Here is a 20,236-nt window from a genome sequence, read left to right on the forward strand (position 1 = left end):
CTCTATCAAATCGTCCCTCATTGTTCTGATTTCCAAAAAAATAAATTCTGATCCTGTTCAAAATTTCCTCATGGCTCATGTTCTCCATTCTGGGCAAATTTCCAGTAATTTTTCTCTCTTCTCTTTACTGTAATTTTCCTGTAGGTAGGTGACCAAGATGCACAGAATGCTCCTAATTCGGCCTCAGAAATGCCTCATATAGGCTCAAACATGTTTCACATCTCCTGTATTCAAAGTACTAGTTTATGAAGGCCAACGTGCCAGAAGCAATGTAATATCAGTGAAGCCCTAAATAATGTAGGAAAGTTATTACCATTCGTATACCCAATAAAGCTTCGATTATATACATTTTACTTTGCTATCACCCAGTAGCTACCTCATTTCAAAACCTCCCTCACCACCTCAATCCTCCACCAATTCTGCCTCTTCTACAGAACCTTGTGAACTCATTTCCTACATTAGACCCCATCTGACCTGTTGCTTCTCCCCAATCTGAATCCCTACTATGTGTCCATCAATTCAGGAACCTCATTGGATTTTCTGAGCCCCAGAGGAGTTTATTGCCAACTGCACCAATTCGGGGAGGTACTGTAGTTTCAAATAACGTCTAGAAAATAGATTCGACAAATACTCTTTCATCAATAAACAGTGAGCACATAAAAAAAAAAACATGGAAATGTTGCTTTAGCTCCCTTAAGCGAATTGTGGACATATTTTGGGAATAGCTCGGTCACTAAGGGAAGCAACAGTGAAAAAAACCTAAGCATCGCATAGCACAACCGCATTTTTTAATTGCCTATTTACTTTGAAACTCATGTCCTTAGGAAGACCAGATGCAAAATCTTCCCCGCACGAACTTCTGCCACCTGCCCTCTCTCATTCTGTAAATACAGATCAGGTATCGTTCAGGACATTTATCGACTTCTGTATCAGAAATTTCCAGTAGATTTTTGACAACCTCTACTCCATCTTGTCCTTTTTTACTGTGGGAGTCTGAAATAAAACTTGGAAGTTTAAAATCACCTTATATAACTGTTATGTTTTCTGATATTCTCTTCGATCTCTCTTCAAATATATTTCTCTAACTCCTTCGGACTGTGGACTGTAGATAAGCTTAATGACCTGTAACATAAACATCAAACGCAATCTCTCCAAAGTCAAAGACCCTTTAACATGGACATACCTTTCTTGTTACTCCGTTCCACATAGGACGGTTCACTAGGTTAGTTTTCCAGTCCAACCTCTCATGGTCCGGTCCGTGAAGTCCGCATTCAGTTTCACGGTCCGTTCCATCGAACCATATTCTAGGTTATCCGGTTTTCCCTTGTCCTGTTGTGTGCTTTAATTGAGGGACATAATTCTGGTTTTGGTCTTACTACATAAACAGCTCCTGGGTTCCGCTTCATTTGCTGGACTGTTCCCTTCCCTTCCCTTTCACCTTCTGCCTGAAGCCTTGCCCGGAGCCTTGCCCGGCAACGTGTGTCTGGAGCCTTGCCCTGCAACCTTGTCAAGTTCTACCACCGGAGCGTAACCAGAGCCTTGCTGTGTCAAGGTAAAGAACTGTCTATCGTTGAGTTGGGAACCGTCTCTGTCTCCACGACTTTGTTAGGTAGTTCCAGCCGTTTGCTGCTACCTTTTGTTAGGAACAGTCACTGTGTCCACGCCTTCGCTAGGTGGGTCCGGCCGTTTGCCGCTACTTTGTGTTTAGAAATCTCTCTCTGTGGTCTGTGTATGATTCCCGGCCCTACGTCCTGTTCCCAAGGAGGGGTCCCGGCTCTGTGTTTCATGTACCTGCCTCTGAAGACGAACGCTCTGTGTTCTGCACTCCTGTCTCCCAAGACCAAGGCTCTGTGTTCTGCGTGCCTGTCTCCCAAGACCAAGTCAAGGTTTTGGTGTCTCCTCCTGTCTTTGTTCCTCACTCAGCTGAAGAGTACCTCGTCCTGTCCTTGTGCCTCGTCCTGTCCAAGCCAGGTACAGGAACCACGTCCTCTCCAAGCTACGCCCAGGAACCTCGTCCTGTACAAGACACGTCGAAGAACCTCGTCCTGTCCAAGTCAAGGCTTTGAATTCTCGTCCTGTCCAAGTCAAGGCTTTGAATTCTCGTACTGTCCATGTGCCTCGTCCTGTGAAGGAGTTCCACGTCCTGTTCTGTAGCCATGTCATGTCCTCGCCTAGTTCCGGGGTCCGAGCCCAAGGCAAGACCCACGTTCCGGGTCCTTGTCTAGTATCTGGCTCGGAGTTCAAGCCAGGTTCCAAGTTCCTTGTTCCTTGTCCTGATCCCGTTTCCTTAGTCTCGTCCCAGACTAGGACCTGTATCTTAGTCGTTTCTTCCCCACTTCCCCCTTGTGTTAGGAAATGTCTCTCTGTGGTCTGTGTATGAGTCCCGGCCCTACGTCCTGTTCCTAAGGAGGGGTCCCGGCTCTGTGTTCCATGTACCTGCCTCTGAAGACCAAGGCTCTGTCTTCTGCGCTCCTGTCTCCCAAGACCAAGTTTCTGTGTTCTGCGTTCCTGGCTCCCAAGAGCAAGGCTCTGTGTTCTGTGTTCCTGTCTCCCAAGACCAAGACAAGACTTTGGGGTCTCGTCCTGTCCTTGTGCCTCGCTCAGCTCAGGAGTACCTCTTCCTGTCCTTGTGCCTCGCCCAGCCCAGGAGTACCTCGTCCTGTCCAAGCCACGTCCAGGAACCTTGTCCTGTCCAAGTCAAGGCTTTGAGTTCTTGCACTGTCCATGTGCCTCGTCCTGTGAAGGAGTTCCACGTCCTTTTCAGGAGTTCCACGTCCTGTTCTGTAGGCATGTAATGTCCTCGCCTAGTTCCGGGGTCCGAGCCCGAGTCAAGATCCAGGTTCTGGGTCCTTGTATAGTTTCCGGCTCGGAGTTGAAGCCGGGTTCCAAGTTCCTTGTTCCGTATCCTGATCCTGTTTTCCTAGACTAGGTCCTGTATCTTAGTCTCATCCAGCGTCGTTTCTTCCCCACTTCCCCCGTTTTCTTTTCACACCTAATCCTGCTCCTGGTACTTCAGTGTCTGTGTCTTGCTTTTGCGTCTGCTCCCAGCGCCCCCGTTATGACACAACGAGACTGTGACAGCTTTCTTATCTATTAACGCCACCTCTTCTCATTCAATGCTTCCCCATCCACTTTATCTAAAACAACGGATAGGTGGAGTACTCCACTGCCAGGCCTGCTCCTCTTCCAACCCTCTCACTAACGTCGAAAATATAGCGATTCGACGTGCTTATTCATGCCCTGAGCTCTTTCGCCTTTCATACAATACATTGTATAATTTGCAGCTGAAGTTATTATTCGAACCATGCTGAACATCTAAATTGCTGATTTTGTCTGAGGCCTTCACAGCTTCTGTCTCCACAACCTCTCCACTCTCTGTTCCGCGGTAGTCTTGTTCCCATCATTTCAATGTCTCGATTTACCCTCCCACCTCCCACCATCCCCGCCCACCCACCTCGAGCAGCCCTAGTGAACCTTCCCGCTAAAGCGACTAGTACCTTCATTTCTTTGCAGTCGACTCCAAGGTCAATGAAACCATTCTCTCCGTTTAACCCTTTACTTTTTTCTTTCACTCACGTGTCTCCTATTAACCACTTAAGCCCTCGATCATCTCTGGCTGTCCAATCTCTCAATACCTCCTATTACCTTATAGTCTTCTATCAAGAAATTTATCATAGTCCTCTCCAGGGACAGAAACCAGAGATCCCTTAACGTTTCCTCATATCTTTTTTTTCTCTCTTAATTAAGTAGCATTTCGGTAAATCTATTCCGCATAGAGTTTAAAATTTCCAAATCCCTGCAGTACGCCCCTACTCATAGGTCTCCAATCGGGGAGGCAACCATCTGTTACAACTTTCTGGCTTCATCCTCAAACCAAAGGTCTCATCAAATTTACTACCTCATTTTCAAAGCCGAGAGAATAAATCTTCCATGCAGGACTTTGTCAAATGCCTTGCTAAGATCCATGTATACAACATCCACTGCCGTGCCCTCATCCACACTCCTGGTACCTTCCTTGACACGACTTACCACTTACGAAGAATTGCTGAGTATCCTTAATCAGCCATTATCTATCCAAACACTCATACTTCTGGTCCGCTAGAATACATTCCAATAGCCTTCTCTCTACTGAGGTCAAGCTCAGAGGCCTATAATTTCTTGGATTATTTTAAAACCGCTCTTAAACAGCTGAACAGCATTGGCTATCATCCAGCCCTCTGGACTAAGGATGATTTAAACATCTCTGTTAGGGATCCGGCAACTGCTGTCTTCCGTAGAATCCGAGTGTTATTGGCAAATATACAGATCCAATTAACCACATTATCATCCAGATCTTTCCTATAGATAACAAACATGGATGCAACACCGATCCCTCTGGCTTTCCACTATATACGGGCCTCTCGTCAGGGAGGCAACCATTCAATAGCGCTATCCGCCATCTCCCACAACTTCAATGTCCACTCCAATTTACCACCTCATCTTGAATGACGGGGAATTTGTTGACAAACTCCCCACGCGGCAACTTGTTGAATTTCTTGATAAAGTACAGATAAACAGCGTACACTGCCTTGTTTTCATCAACGTTCCGAATAGTATTATTCTTAACTTCTTCGAAACACTCTATAAGATTACCATGAATACACAAAGTTATACCCAATCCATTCTATTTATTGAAATTCTCACAAATTCGGTCTTTCAAATAACTTTTCCACCACTGATGTCAGGAGCACTGGTGTGTAATTACTTGGCTGTGTCTCTGAGCCTTTCGTAAGCGAACTCAAATCCTCCGGTACCTTACCTGTCGCTAAGCAGAATTTAAATTACTTTGTTCACATTGGAATGTCGAAGCAGTTCGATTTGATTTTAACAGAACGTACACTCCTTATTCTGAGGAATGTGAGAGTTCAGGTGGCTGCTTATAGACAGACTCTTAGCTCAGATTCTCACAGAAAAACAACCCGCACATTCCAGTTGCACTGAAGTATGACGGCACGAAATCTCTATATGTTATTCTTTTTGCTGTTGTTACAGGACCTGCTGAGATGCTACAGAATTATCCACGCTGTTAGAATATTCTCGGTGAATAAATCAAGCTATAGTCATTTCGGATTTCGATATAATCAACCTGATTCTGTGTTATGAATCAGTGGTCAGGCAGTCATGGTCCCTTAGGAAAGAACAGCACAAAACCGCCCCTTCGGCCGAGATATTTAAATTGCCTACTTCAGTCGGCATAGCCCTCCATACCCACACATCTAAAGTATCCTTTGCTGATGATACAAAGAGTGAAGGTGCAGTGGAGAATGAGGAAGGATTTCAAAGCTTGCAGAGGGATTTGGACCAGCTGGAAAAATGGGCTGAAAAATGGCAGATGAAGTTTAATACAGACCAGTGTGTGGTATGGCACTTTTGAAGGACAAACTAAAGTAGAAAATGCAAGGTAAATGGTAGGGCACTGAGGAGTGCTGTTGAACAGAGGGACTGGGGAATACATATACAAAGTTCCCTAAAAGTGGTATCACAGATAGATAGGGCCGTAATGAGAGCTTCCGACCTTATCTCAAAGTCCTTTATAATTCAAAGTATTGAGTGTGAGAGTTGGAATGTTATGGTGAGATTGTATACTGCATTGGTAAGGCCAAATTTGGAGTATTGTTTGCAGTTTTGGTCACCAAATTACAGGAAGGATATTACGAAGATTGAAAGAGTGCAGAAAAGGTTTACACGGATGTTGCCGGGACTTGAAAAACTGAGCTACTGAGAAAGGTTGAATTGGTTAGGACTTTATTCCCTGGAGCGTAGAAGAAAGAGGGGATAGAGGTATATAAAATTAAGATGGGTGTAGATATAGAGAGTAATGGAAGCAGTCTCATTTTAATTTTCTACGCATCAGGGATTGAAGTCAAAACTCATTATCGATTTCCTTGTATCTCAGGTCCACCAGTCGGGCCAAAGTCCTTGTAAATTTTCTCTGCACCCTTTTCAACGTATTTATGTACATATTCCCTGTAGGAAGTTTACCATACTTCATAATAATTCATGTGTGGCCTCAGCCATGTCTTGTCCAACTTAAAGATAACATTTTATCACCTGTGCTCTGTACTTTGATTTATGATGGATAATATGCCAACAGCTTCCTTTACGGCAGCATTAACCTTAACCTATTTGTTCCCAGCTGCTCTATATTCGACCACACACCATGATACCATTCCTCTCTGTCTATCATTCTCCCTGTCATGGCAGCATCCACAAATTTCCTGTTGCAATTTAGCACATTATCATCCAGATCGTTGATACAGATTTAAACAGCAAAGGAGCCAGCATCAGTCTGTGCAGTTCTCCGCTTGTCACAGGTATCCAGTTAGAGAGGCAATCATCTGCTACCAATCTCTGGTTCCTTTCACAAAGCAAATGTCTCATAAATTTACTACCTCATTTTCATAGCAGAATGACTCAACATTGCGGGAAACTGTCAAATGTCTTGCAAAATTCCACGTCGACAGCAGCCAATATTTTTTCTTCAACAACATTCCTGGTAACTTCTTTGACACGATTTGCCACAAACGAAGCTAAGTGGACTATCGTTAATCAGTCAATATCTAAAAAGTAACTCATGTATCCGGCCTATTAAAATACCTTCCAATAACTTTCCCACTAATGATGTCAGGCTCACAGACAATAAATGTATAGATTATTTTTAGAGCATTTCTTAAACAAACGGAACAACATTTGCTACCTTCCAGTTATCTTGTTTAAGAATGATGTAAATATCTCTGCTAGGGTTCCTGCAAGTTTTTCCTTTCGCGAGGTCCGAAGGAACACCTTGTCAGCTTCGGGTGATTTATCCACTCTAATGTGCCTCATCCAAACGTCTCCACCTTTGTAATCTGTATAGAGTCCAGGAAGTTGATTCAGTTTTGTTTTACGTCGATAAACTGCATCCGACTCCTAGACAAATACAGATGCAAAAAAAATTAGCGCTTTTGGCACCACATTTGGATTCGCTATTGTCCAATTCTCACCTTCCAGTGGTCTAATTATATCTCTTGAAATCCTTTTGCTCTGAAACTATGTGCAGCATTCCTTACGATTGAACTAGGGCAAAATCATCCTTTCTTGACTCTTCTGCTCTCTTTCTAAAGTGTTCTCTTGCATTCCCTGCACTAGATAAGCACCTCATTACACCTGTAATTCATCTCCTGTTTTTTCTTCACTTCAGCCTCCATTCCAAGTTCTCGACACCTGTTAGGTTTACTCTTTATTGTGACAGGTCCGTACAAACTTTGTTCTCTCAAAATTTTACTTTTGAAGAACTCCCACCTACCACGTACACCTTTGACAGAAAACGGCCTGTCCCAGTCGACACTTGCAAAATCGTTTCTGACAACAGCAAGATTAAAATATGTGCAATCTAAAATCGCAATCCAAGAACAAGGCCTGTTTTTTGCTTAGATACTTTCAAACTAATGGCCTGCAGACTACTGGATACAAAGTGTTCCGCTAGAAAAACTTCTGCCACCTACCCTGTCTCGTTCATTAAATGCAGATCAAGTATCGTCCAGTCGTTCATTTGGGACTTTTATCTGGTGCTTAAAAAATAAAAAAAAATTTCCACAATATATCTCACAACCAATATTCCATCTAGTTTTTTTTACACTATGGAAGTCGCAGTCAAAAATTGGAAAGTTTAAATCAGCTGTTATCACAAACTATGTTTCCTGCAATTTTCTGCATTTTCTCTTCAAATGTCATCCACTAAATCCACCGGACTGATGGGTGTTATGCAGTGCCCTACAATCTCATTTAATGCGTCCCCCTCTGCTTCTAAATGGTTAAATATAGTAGTTACATGAGCTTATCTATGCCCTGGACTCAGCTGGCTTTCATGCAATGCTTTTTGTATTGGAATATCTGCAGATGAGCACAGTTGTCGACCCATGCTGAACCTTTTCATTCCTGACTTTGTCTGAAATATCGCTAAAGTCTCAGCACCGAACACCAGGCTCGAAGCATTATCTGTGTGGAAAAAAAAGGTTACATGTCACAGCGCGGTATAATTTCCTCCGATTATCTTAATGTTATGTCCCTCCTATTAGCCACTTACACCCAAGATAATGTCTTGCTGCACAATCCCTCAATACCGCTTACACCTTATACTCTTCTATCATGAAATCTGCCATATTCCTTCGCACAAAATCCAAAATCCAGAGAACCCTCAACGTTTCCTCATTAGACTTAATCTCTTACCTGAGTAGCATCTCGGTAAATCTATTCTGCATTGTCTTTAAAACTTCCAAGTCCTCCTCCAAATGACGCAGAATTAGGAAATTTGGACCATTCTGCTCCAAAATTCCATCATGACTAATTTACCATTCCCACAACTCCATTCTGCCAGCTTCTTCTCGTCCCTTTGGATGTCCAGTCCAATCAGAACCTATTTACCCCTGCTTTAAACACTATACAAGTTGGCTTTCCCAGCGGTTAATGCCCCCCCATGTGTGAATACTGAAGCAACTTATTCATTACTGACAGCTGCTGCTCCCCTGTTACTCCAGCACGTTCCCGGTTTTATCCATGATCAGTCCTCCCTATTCTCATGTGCGTCTATACCTCCTGATTGTTTCCTTCATCCTACTCAGCAACGCCTTCTGCTATTCCCTTCGCGCAATATTAGCTCCATTTCCAACTCCCTTCCTAGATGCCTTGTAATACTCGAGCCTTCTCTGACCCTTGCTTCGTAAAGTGCGCTTCCGTCTTCCTTTTGAGTAGGGTTTTCATATTTATTATGAACCATGTCTCCATATCCTATCATTCTTTTCCTTCTCAATTGAGTCAAATCTATGAAAATCCCAATGCAAGTTCTCCATTAACAATCTCTATATTAGTTTAGTGCATTTCCCAGTACATCTGTTCCCAATTTATGATCTCACGATCTTACGCAATAGCATAGTCCCTTCCCTCCCCAAATTCAATATTTTCCCATTCTTCTGCACATCTTACGCGTCAAAGGTAAACGTTAAGGAGTTATTAATGCTTTTTTTTTTGGAATTGCACATCCTCTGAGTGTTTTCGCACCAGGTCTGACACTTTCTCTGGTACAATAACCAATATGATCACCGAGGGGCAGTAGAGTAGTAGTGGTGGTGAGATTTCTGTCGAGTACTCACAAAAATATCTGTTCTTTTTTCTGTTATGGCGGTTCATGTTCGTTTAAAATAACAATAATTCATACAAATATATTGTTCAAATGTGAAGGAAGTTTCCAAAGAACATAATGATACTTCACCATAGATTGAGAAACACAAGAGATATGAGACAGATGCTTTAAGATTTCTGTGCGACGTGAGGAGATGAGTGCCCTATTTTCCTCCTTCCAATGGGTCCATTACAGCAATGAGAAAATCTGTCACTGTCCTGCAGGGCCATCATAGACCTTGCTGGTGTTATCAGTGCTTTCTCTGACATGCCACCGGCAACATAGAAAATGTCATTGCTTGTCCAGTTCCATCAAAACTGCAATGTAATTATCACAGCTTATTCGGTCACCCGGTCTCTCGCACAGAGAATACCACTTCTTATTCAGAACATTCTCTCAGTACACTGGTAATTCCATTGCTTCTCGAGTCTCACGATGGACAAAGTTTAAACTACATATAAAACAGTGACCCATAAAACGATAACTATATCGCTGACTGACCCTGTTTCTCTGTCTGTTTAAGTCTACGAAATACACACTCTGCTCCCGTCAATCCCGTGAGATGGCTCTGACACCCCAAACACTGGTTTGTGTGGGTGCGGTGTAATTTGCTACGCTGTTGTATATCAGTGCCAAGAAATAACAGTCAGCAAACTGCATATGATGAAAGGAATCATATTTACTTAATGTTACTTAACAAAGGGTCATTAAAGAAATGATATAAAGAAAGAAAAAGGGCGTATTATAATTAACCAGTCAAATGTGAACACGTTGGAGTTCATCTTCAACTTTCCTGTCACTCACGCGCTGGACTTCGGTCTGCGTGGAAGCTCTCACCACCTTCCGATCGTCGCTCGCAATCCATTTCGAACAAATGGTCTCCCACCGGGTCCTATCCGACACTGGTCCTCCCCTGCGTCTTCTCCCTTCGTCTCCCGCCGAACAAATGACCCCGGCTCACAACGGCGTCAGTACACAACAGAAAAGCACACCCCGCTCATTGGACGGCTCACATTCCGAGGCATCGGAAATCTCCAGCTATAAACTTAACGAATGTTGCCTTACAATTAGATAGGGAAGTTAACAAAGCTTATGTGGTATTAACTTTCATAAGTCGAGAGATAGCATTTGAGAGTCCCGAGGTAATGATGCAGCTCGGTAAAACTCTGATTAGGCCACACTTGGAGTACTGTGTCCAGTTCTGGTCGCCTCACTATAGGAAGGATGTGGAAGCATTGGAAAAGGTACAGAGGAGATTTACCAGGAAACTACCTGGTTTAGAGAGTATGGATTATGATCATAGATTAAGGGAGCTAGGGCTTTACACTTTGGAGAGAAAGAGGATGAGAGGAGACATGATAGAGGTGTACAAGATATTAAGGGGAGCAGATAGAGTGGGCAGACAGCACGTCTTCCCTCGGGCACCACTGTTCAATACCAGAGGACATGAGTTTCTGGGAAGGGGTTGGAAGTTCAAGGGGGATATTAGAGGAAGATTCCTCACTCAGAGAGGGTTGGTGCGCGGAAAACACTGCCTGAGTCAGTGGTGGAGGCAGATACTCTCGGGAAATTTAAGAGACTACTGGACAGGTACATGGAGAAATTTAAGGTGGGGTGTGGGGTTATATGGGAAGCAGGGTTTAAGGGTCGGCACAACATTGCGGACCGAATGGCCTGTACTGTCTGTACTATTCTATGTTCTATGTTCTATAAACACGGCTTCTCCATATAGACCATTACAATAGCAATAAAGACTTCTTCCAGGGCGTGACACACATCTTTATAAAAATGTTCGTCAGCACATCACACTGCCAGTGATAATGCCCAGTCATAACCCACCACACTGTCACTGGTTGTCAGAAAATATTGGCCATATGTTTACTTCTTAGTGCTCGCCATTTGTAGCGAATAAAACCGTCACAACTGACATACTGCAGAATGACTATCACAAATGTGCTGTTATCAATGATGTTTAAAGCGCCCTCCACAGGGGGATATGTCTGAAATGATGTGGACCGGATTTCCTTTCAACATAACGTTATGGGGACTTGCTTATACCTGATAAACATATCAGAGGAGATATTTAACAACGAATGAATAAGATAACAGTGAAACATGATGGTACAGTATTCGCCCTGGGCTTTTGTACTTATTTGTGGATTGATATCGCAGGTGACCCGGCGGAAAAGGAGAAACGTTCACGCTTTATTTTTTGTCATCGCATTGGGCCGGGTTTACATTCCGAGTCACTGGCCCATTTTGTTTTTCGTATATGTAAAATCAATTCAGAGTCATTTATTTGTAAATCTTGTTGCACTCTTTTGCTTCGAAGACGAAATATAAGTCGTTGCTTCAAAATATTACTGTGGCCTATAATTCTCTGTTTGATTTATGAGCCTTTCCAACATCCCACGCTCTATACCTCTCACTTACCCGTGCACTCTACCTCCTATTCCCCCTCTCTCTCAATTTCGCTCTGTTTGTACTGTCTATATCTCTTTATCTCTCCCCTCTCCTCTCTCTCTCCACTCTGCACACTCTTGATCCCTCTTCTTGCCCACATATTCATCCACCTTCAGCTTCCCTGTCTGCACCTTTCACACACACCGTGCCCCCATCCCCTCTCCATGCTCACCCATGCACTCTCCTTCTGCCTCTTCCTTCCCCTCACCCGCACTCCCCATCGCACTCTCAGCCGCACATCAACATCAGTTAAAAGGTGGCAAAGGTTAAGGATGATACGGTCTGATTTGTTCAAATGGCAAAAAAAAAATATGTTTTAAAACAACTGCGGATGATTGGGTTAGGGTTAAAAATAACTATGCAGCTTCTGGCCCCTGGTCACCTTCTTTAGACTGTTAAAGGTTCCATCGGTCTTCACTTTAGTAGAAATGGTTTAATGTATTAAAGACACAGTATTCACAACTGAACAAGGGTGACGGTGGATTTGATTTCAGCAGAACGAAATTTGCGTGTCCAGGCAGCTGACTTCACAGAGACACTGAGCTGCATATCTCACAGAACAACAACCAAAACCTTCCTAATCAATCAATTTTGCTTCTTCATTTCTAATTTCTCTGAAGGGTCTCAGCTCGAAAAGACGAATTTTTATTCAATTCCATAGACTTTGCCTGACCTGCTGAGTTCCTCCATCATTTTGTGTATTACAATATCTATGGATGATCGGCGAGAGTGAGTGTGTGGGATCAACAGGTGGGCAGTTTGAGTGGACTTCACAACATCAGCACGCTGTTAAAGTATTTTGGGAGAATTCAGCTGTGAAGAATTTAACTTATGATATTTATTTGGACATTAATCCAGATATCTGCATTATCAATTAATGATGAATGAGTCAGCGAGTTGTAGAACAGTATCATATGGAAACAGGCCCTTCAGCCCCGCCTTCCAACTGCAAACTGCTTCATGTTGCCCTTAAACCTTCCACCATTAACACATGACTCTGATTGTTAGTGCATCCAAACTCAGTGGAAAATTTCAGCCTGCATTTATCCTAGCAGATTTGTAAGGAAATAGTAGATATTTGGAGTAAACACAAGGTTGTGATTGTGGGAGATTTTAATTTTCCAAACATAGACTGGGAAGCCCATACTGTAAAAGTACTGTAAAAGGGCTGGACGGTTTGGAGTTTGTAAAATGTGTGCATGATTTTTTTGTTTTTTGCAGCCATACATAGAGGTACCAACCAGAGAAGGAGAAGTGTTGACTCTCCTGTTAGGGAATGAGATAGGGCAGATGACGGAGGTTTGTGATGCGGAGCACTTCGGGTCCAGTGATCGCAATGCCTTTAGTTTCAATATAATTATGGAGAAGGATAAGTCTGGACCGAGGGTTGATATATTTGATTGGAGAAAGAATAACTTTGAGGAGATGCGAAAGGATTTAGAAGGAGTGGATTGCGACAAATTGTTTTATGGGAGGAATGTAATAGAGTAATGGAGGTCATTTAAAGGTGCATTTCTGAGGGTACAGAATCTTTATGTTCCTGTTATGTTGAAAGGAAAGGTTAAGCGTTTGAGACAGCCATGGTTTTCAAGGGATATTGGAAACACGGTTCGGAAAAAGAGAGATATCTACAATAAATATAGGCAGCATGGAGTAAATGAGGAACTGCAGAAATATAAAAAATATAAAAAGAATCTTAAGAAAGAAATTAGAAAAGCTAAAAGAAGATATGAGGTTGCTGTGGCAAGTAAGGTGAAAATAAAACCAAAGGGTTTCTACAGTTGTATTAATAGGAAAAGGATAGTGGGAGATTAAATTGGTCCCTTAGAGAATCAGAGTGGACAGCTATGTGTGGAGCCAGAAGAGATTTGGGCCATGCAAAACTATTTCTTTTCTTCGGTGTTCAATGGGGAGAATAATATTGCCTTGTGCAAGATAAGGCAAACAGGTAGGGAAGTTATGGAAACTATGATGATTGAAGCAGAGGAGGTACTGGAGCTTTTAAGGAATACCAAAAGTGGATAAGTCTCCGGGTTCTGACAGGATATTTCCTAGGTCCTTGAGAGTAGTTAGTGTGGAAAGAGCAGGGGCTCTGACAGAAATATCTCAAATGTCATTAGAAACGTAGATGGTGCCGGAGGATTGTTTTATTGCTCATGTTGTTCCATTGTTTAAAAAGGGTTCTAAGAGTAAACCTAGCAATTATCAGGCTGTGAGTTTGACGTCAGTTGTGGGTAAATTGATGGAAAGTATTCTTGGAGATAGTGTATATAATTATCTGGATGGACAACGTCTGATTAGGAGTAGACAACATGGATTTGTGCGTGGAAGGCCATGTTTGACAAATCTCTTTTTCCATTATTTTTTTGAAGACGTTGCTAGGAAAGTTGACGAGGGTAAAGCAGTGGATGCTGTCTATATGGACTTCAGTAAGGCTTTTGACAAGGTTCCACATGGACTGTTAGTTGGGAAGGTTGAATCATTAGGTATTTATATTGAAGTAGTAGAATGGATTCAGCAGTTTCTGGATGGGAGACGCCAGACTGTAGTGGTGAATAACTGTTTGTCAGAGTGGAGTCCGGTGATGAGGGGTGTGCCTCAGGGATCTGTACTGGGTACAACGTTGTTTGTCGAATACATTAATGATCTGGATGATGGGGTAGTAAATTGGATTAGAAAGTATGCCGATGATACTAAGATAGCTGGCACTGTGGAAAATGAAGTTGGGTTTCAAAACTTGCAGACAGATTTAGGCCAGTTAGAAGAGTGGGCTGAAAAATGGCAGACAGAGTTTAATGCTGATAATTGTGAGGTGCTACATTATGGTAGGTCTAATCAAAATAGGACATACACGGTAAATGATAGGGCATTGAAGAATGCAGTATAACAGGGGGATCTAGGAATAATGGTGCATAGTTCCCTGAAGGTAGAATCTCATGTGGAGAGGGAGGTGAAGAAAGCTTTTGGTATGCTGGCCTTTATAAATCAGAGCATTAAGTATAGGAGTTCGGATGTAATGTTGAAATTGTACAACGCGTTGGTGAGGCCAAATTTGGAGTATTGTGTACAGTTCTGGTCACCGAATTATCGGAAAGATGTCAACAAAATAGAGAGAGTACAGAGAAGATTTACTAGAATGTTCCCTGGGTTTCATCACCTAAGTTACAGAGAGAGGTTGAACAAGTTGTGTCTTTATTCTTTGGAGCGTAAAAGGTTGAGGGAGGTCTTGATAGAGGTATTTAAAATTATGAGGGGGGTAGATAGAGTTGAAGTGGATAGGCTTTTTCCAATGAGAGTCGGGGAGATTCAAACAAGATTTGAGATATAAAGGGCAGAAGTTCAGGGGTAACATAAGGGGGAACGTCTTTACTCAGAGAGTGGTGGCTGTGAGGAACAAACTTCCAGCAGAAGTGGTTGAGGCAGATTCGATGATGTCATTTAAAGATAATTTGGATAGATATATGGACAAGAAAGGAATGGAGGGTTATAGGCTGAGTGCAGGTCGGTGGGACTAGGTGAGAGTAAGAGTTCGGCACGGACTAGAAGGGCCGACCTGGCCTGTTTCCGTGCTGTAATTGTTGTATGTTTATATGGTTATATCTGTACCCCCATAATTTTGTGCACCACTCTCAAAGCTTCGCTCACTGCTCCAAGTCCCAAGGAATGAAGTCCAATACTCTGAAACGTTATCTTATCAGTCAGGTCGTCCATACCAGGCAACCGCTTGGTAATTTTTCTCTGTACTCTTACTCTGTATCCTTTCCTGTAGGTAGGCGACCAAAACTACGCACAATACTCCAAATTCAGCCTCAGCAATGCCTTATACTACACCAGCAAAAATCCCATTTCCTGTGCTCAATGTATTGATTTATGTAGGCCAATGATCGAAAAACAATGCAATCTCAGTAAAGTCAGAAATAATCCTGCAAAGTTATTTCCAGTCGTATACCCAATAATGCTTGGATTATATACATTGTACCTTTGACTTTCTTCACTGCCTACAACATTTCAAAATCTCCCTCACCACCTCAGCTCTTCACCATTACCGCCTCTTCGACCGAGGTGAGTGACCTCCTTTCTAATATTGGACTCCATCTGACCGGTTGCTTCTCCCAAGCTGAATCCACAGAACGTGTCCATCGCTGTTCGAATCTCACCGGATTCTCTGAGGCCCAGTGCAGTTTATTGCCAACTATGCAATTTCGGGGAGGTCAAATACTGCTCAGAATATAAATTCGACAATTACTGTGTAATTCATAAAATATGAGCCTACATGATATTTCATAAAGCTTATAAATGTTATTTTCTGTCCCTTAGGCGAATTGTAGACTCCGATTAGGAATAGGTCAGACTCCGTGGGAGGTAAGTGCGGAAATTGGTGGTGCCGCAGTGGATACAATGAAATTATTTGGTCCCTTACAATATCTTTTAATAACTTTCCCACGACTGATAGCAAGCTCAGAAGGCTAAAATTTCACAGATTAATTTAGAACCTATCTTAAGCAACGGAAGAACGCTGGGCTCTCCTCGAGTCCGCTGGTTTAAGCACGCAGACCGCGGACCCGATCTGTTTTTCTTTTGCATATTTACTTTAAAGCTAATGTCCTTCGGACTACTGGATGCAACGTGTTCCCCTGTACAAAATTGTGCCACCTGGCCTCCCTCCTTCCCTAAATGCAAATCAATATCGCACACTCCCTCATTTGGGACTTTTATCTACTGATTAAGAAAACATTCCAGAAAATAGATGACAACGTCTATTCCATCTTGTCCTTTTACACTTTGGGAGTCCCAGTCAAAACCTGGAAATTTAACCCCAGCTCCTATAACAAACTGACGTTTGCTCAAATTCTGAGGAATTTCTCTTCACATTTGTTCCTCTAACTCCCACGGACACTTGGCTGGGCTGTAATGCCGTGTAATACATCTATCATACTTCATCGCTCCAAAGCCAAAGCCCCTTTAACATGGCCATACCTTTCTTATTACTACGTTCCACATTGAACGCCTCACTAGATGAATTCTGTAATCCACCCTGATGTGACATCTTCCCTAACTAGTAACGCCATCCCTCCTCATTTATTCCTTCCCCCTCTGCTTCATCTTAAACAGCGGAGCGGTGGAATACTGCGCTGCCAGTCCTGCTCATACTGCAACCATCCCACTAATGGCGATAATATAGTAAATCCACGTGCTCATTCATACCATGGTCTCATCCGCCTTTTAATACAATACTTCTTACATTGAAGTATCTGCAGCTCAGTACAGTACTCGCACCATGATCAACAATTAAATTCCTGACACGAGGAATTCTGCAGATGCTGGAAATTCTAGCAAGACACATCAAAGTTCACCAGAAACTTTGATGTGTGTGATTTAAATTACTGATTCTGTCTGAGGCACATCATCATCCAGATCGTTAATACAGATGTAAACATCAAAGGTACCAGCACCGGTCTCTGTAGAACTCCGCTACTCACAGGTATCCTGCAAGTTCATCCTTTCGCTGGGCCTGAAAGAACACCTTGACCGGTTCTCGGGATTTATCCACTGGAATCTGCCTCAAGACAGCAAAGGCCTTCTCCTCGGCAATCTCTGTAGAGTCCACAAAGATGATTCAATTTTGCTTTCCTCAATAGACTGTGTCGGTTTCCTGGATAAATACAGATGCAAAACATCAGCACATTTGGCACCACATGTGGATTAGCTATGGTCCTAGTTCCAGAAGACGAATTACGTTTCTTGAAATACCTTTGATCTTAAGATATGTGCAGCATTCCTTACGATTCAACTCGGACAAAATCATATCATTCTCTCACCCTCCTCCTCTCTTTGATAAACGTTCTCTTGCATTTCCTACACCCCCATAAACACATTACTGAACCTGCAACTCGCCTCATTTCCTTTCTTCACTTGGGCCTGCATATCACTTGAAATTCCAGGTTCCCGACACTGTTATGTTTACCATTTATTCTGACGGGCCCGTGCGAACTTTGCGCTCTCGAAATTTCACTTTTGAAGACCTTCCACTTACAATAGAATGTCCCAGAGGACACTTGCAAAATCCTCTCTGATACCAACAAGATTGTTTCTGTCTCCAATCTAAAATCGCAGCCCGAGAACCAGGCCTGTTTTTTTCATGTTTAACTCAAACTAATGGCCTGCGGACTAGTGGATGCAAAGTGATCCCCGAGGCAACCTTCTGCCACCGGTCCTCTCTCGTTCCCTCAGAGAAGATCAAGAATCGCAGTCTTCGTCATTTCGGGTTTTTATCTACTGCTTAAGAAACTATCCAGAGCATCTATTCACAACCTCTATTCCATCTATTCCTTTCACACTATGGGTTACCAGTTTCCCAGTTAAAACTTGGAAAGTTCAAACCAGCTGTTATTACAACCTTATGTTTCGTGAGGTTTTCGGCCATTTCTCTTCAAGTGTGACCCTCTAATTCTATCGGACTGTTTGATGGTGTTTAATGCCCTGTAACACACCCATCGTGCACCATCGCTCCAAAGGCAGAGCCTCTTTTCCATGGGCATACCTTTCTTCTTACTACGTCGTACATGGAGCGTCTTACCAGCTGAGTTATCCAGTCCGGACTGACTATGATATTTTCCTTCACTAGTAACCCACCACTCCTCATTTACTACGCCCCCACCCCCACTCTTTCGTGTTAAACAACGGGGCGGCGAAATACTGAGCTGGCAGTCCTGCTTCTACCGTAAGCGTCTCACTCATGGCTAAAGTATAGTAATTCCACTTTCCTATTCCGGCCCTGTGCTCATTTGCCTTTCATACAATGCTTCGTGCATTGAAACATCTTCAGGTGAGATCACGAGTCGGCCCATGCTGGACCTTTTCATTCCTGACTTTGTGTGTGGTTTTTACAACATCTGTCTCCACAACCCCTCCACTCCCTGTTCTGGGGCAGTCCTGTTCCCATCCAGTGTCAGGTCTAGTTTAACCCTCACCTGTACACCCCGCCCCACCCCTGCCAGCAGCCGTAGGAAACCTTCCCGCTAGGATATCAGTCCCTTTTCAGTTCAAGTGTAAACCACCTGCCTTGCAACCTACTCCAAGATCAACCTAATGATTCCCTGACCTTAGTCCTCTATTTTACTTTCACTCACGCGCCTACGAAACGCCCCTAATTTCTCAGCCCCGAACAGCAGCCCAGGCACCGTAATGTTATTATCAGAGCTCATTCGGTCCCACAACCTCTCATACAGAGAATACCACTGCTTATTCGGTGCACTGGTAAGTTCATTGTCTGTCCAGTCTCATGGAGGACGCAGTGAAAACTACATGTCAGACCATAGCCCCATAAAGCTATAATAATATCCCTGAAATCTCCTGATTTCCGAGTCTGCGTGATTCCCGGAAATGCACACTCTGCTCCCGCCTGACCCGTGAGATTCAAATGGCTCTGTCACCCCAAACTCCGCTTTATGTGTGTGTTGTGTAATTTACTACCCTGTTATAACTCAGCGTCACGTTATTACAGAGAACACACTGCATACGATTAAGGGAATTATCTTTATGAATGTTAATTAACTGAAGGGTCATTAAGACAAAGAAAGAAATAAAGGCAATCGACCCACTGTAATTAACCAACCAAATGTACACAAGTTGGAGCTCATCCTGAACTCACGCTCTGGGCCCTCGCTCTGCGTGGAAGCACACAGCATCTTCTGATATTCGCTCGCAAACCATTTCGAGCAAACGGGTCTCCCACCGGGTCCTACCCGAGGACTTGTTCTCCCCAGTGTCTTCTCACTTCGTCTCCCACTGGACAAAAGGCCCCAGCTCACTCCGACGTCAGAACACAACAGAATCCACCCACCCCGGTTGGACGGTTCACATTCCAAAGCAGCCGAAATCTCCAAATTTCAACCAAAGTCTGCTTCTACAGAAAAGCCACTAAGTTAGCAGTGAAACCTTTCTTAGGGTGTTAAATCCCTCTTTATAAAAATGTTCCTCAGCACAATCATACTGTCATAGATAATGACCAGTCATCACCGAGCAAACTGTCACTGGATGTCAGAAAATATTGATCATATATTTACTTCTCAGTGACCGCTCTTCTGCGACAAATAAAGATGCCACCGCTTACATACCGCAGAATCAATGCTTCAAATGTGCAATTATCAATTATATTTATAGCGCCCTGCACAGCGAGAGACTTGTGAAGTGTCGTGGACAGTTTTTTCAGTTCAACGTATCGTTATGGACTTGCTTATATCTGCTCAAATTTTCAGAGGAGATATTTACCAACGAGTGACCAAAATAACAGTGGAACATAATGGTATTGGCGCTGGGCTTTTGTTATTATTCCCGGACAGAAATCTGGAGTGACACGGCAGTTAGGGAGAAATGATTACCCTGCAGCCCTGGCACCGTAATGTTATTATTAGAGCTCATTCCGTCCCACAATCCCTCACACAGAGAATGCCACTGCTTATTCAGTGTACTGGTAAGTTCATTGTCTGTCCAGTCTCACGGTGGACGCAGCGAAAACTACATGACATACCATGAGCCCATAAAACCATAACAATATCCCTGTATATCCCTTTATTT

This window comes from Mobula birostris, chromosome 13, assembly GCF_030028105.1.
Source record: "Mobula birostris isolate sMobBir1 chromosome 13, sMobBir1.hap1, whole genome shotgun sequence".
In the NCBI taxonomy this organism is placed as follows: Eukaryota; Metazoa; Chordata; class Chondrichthyes; order Myliobatiformes; family Myliobatidae; genus Mobula; species Mobula birostris.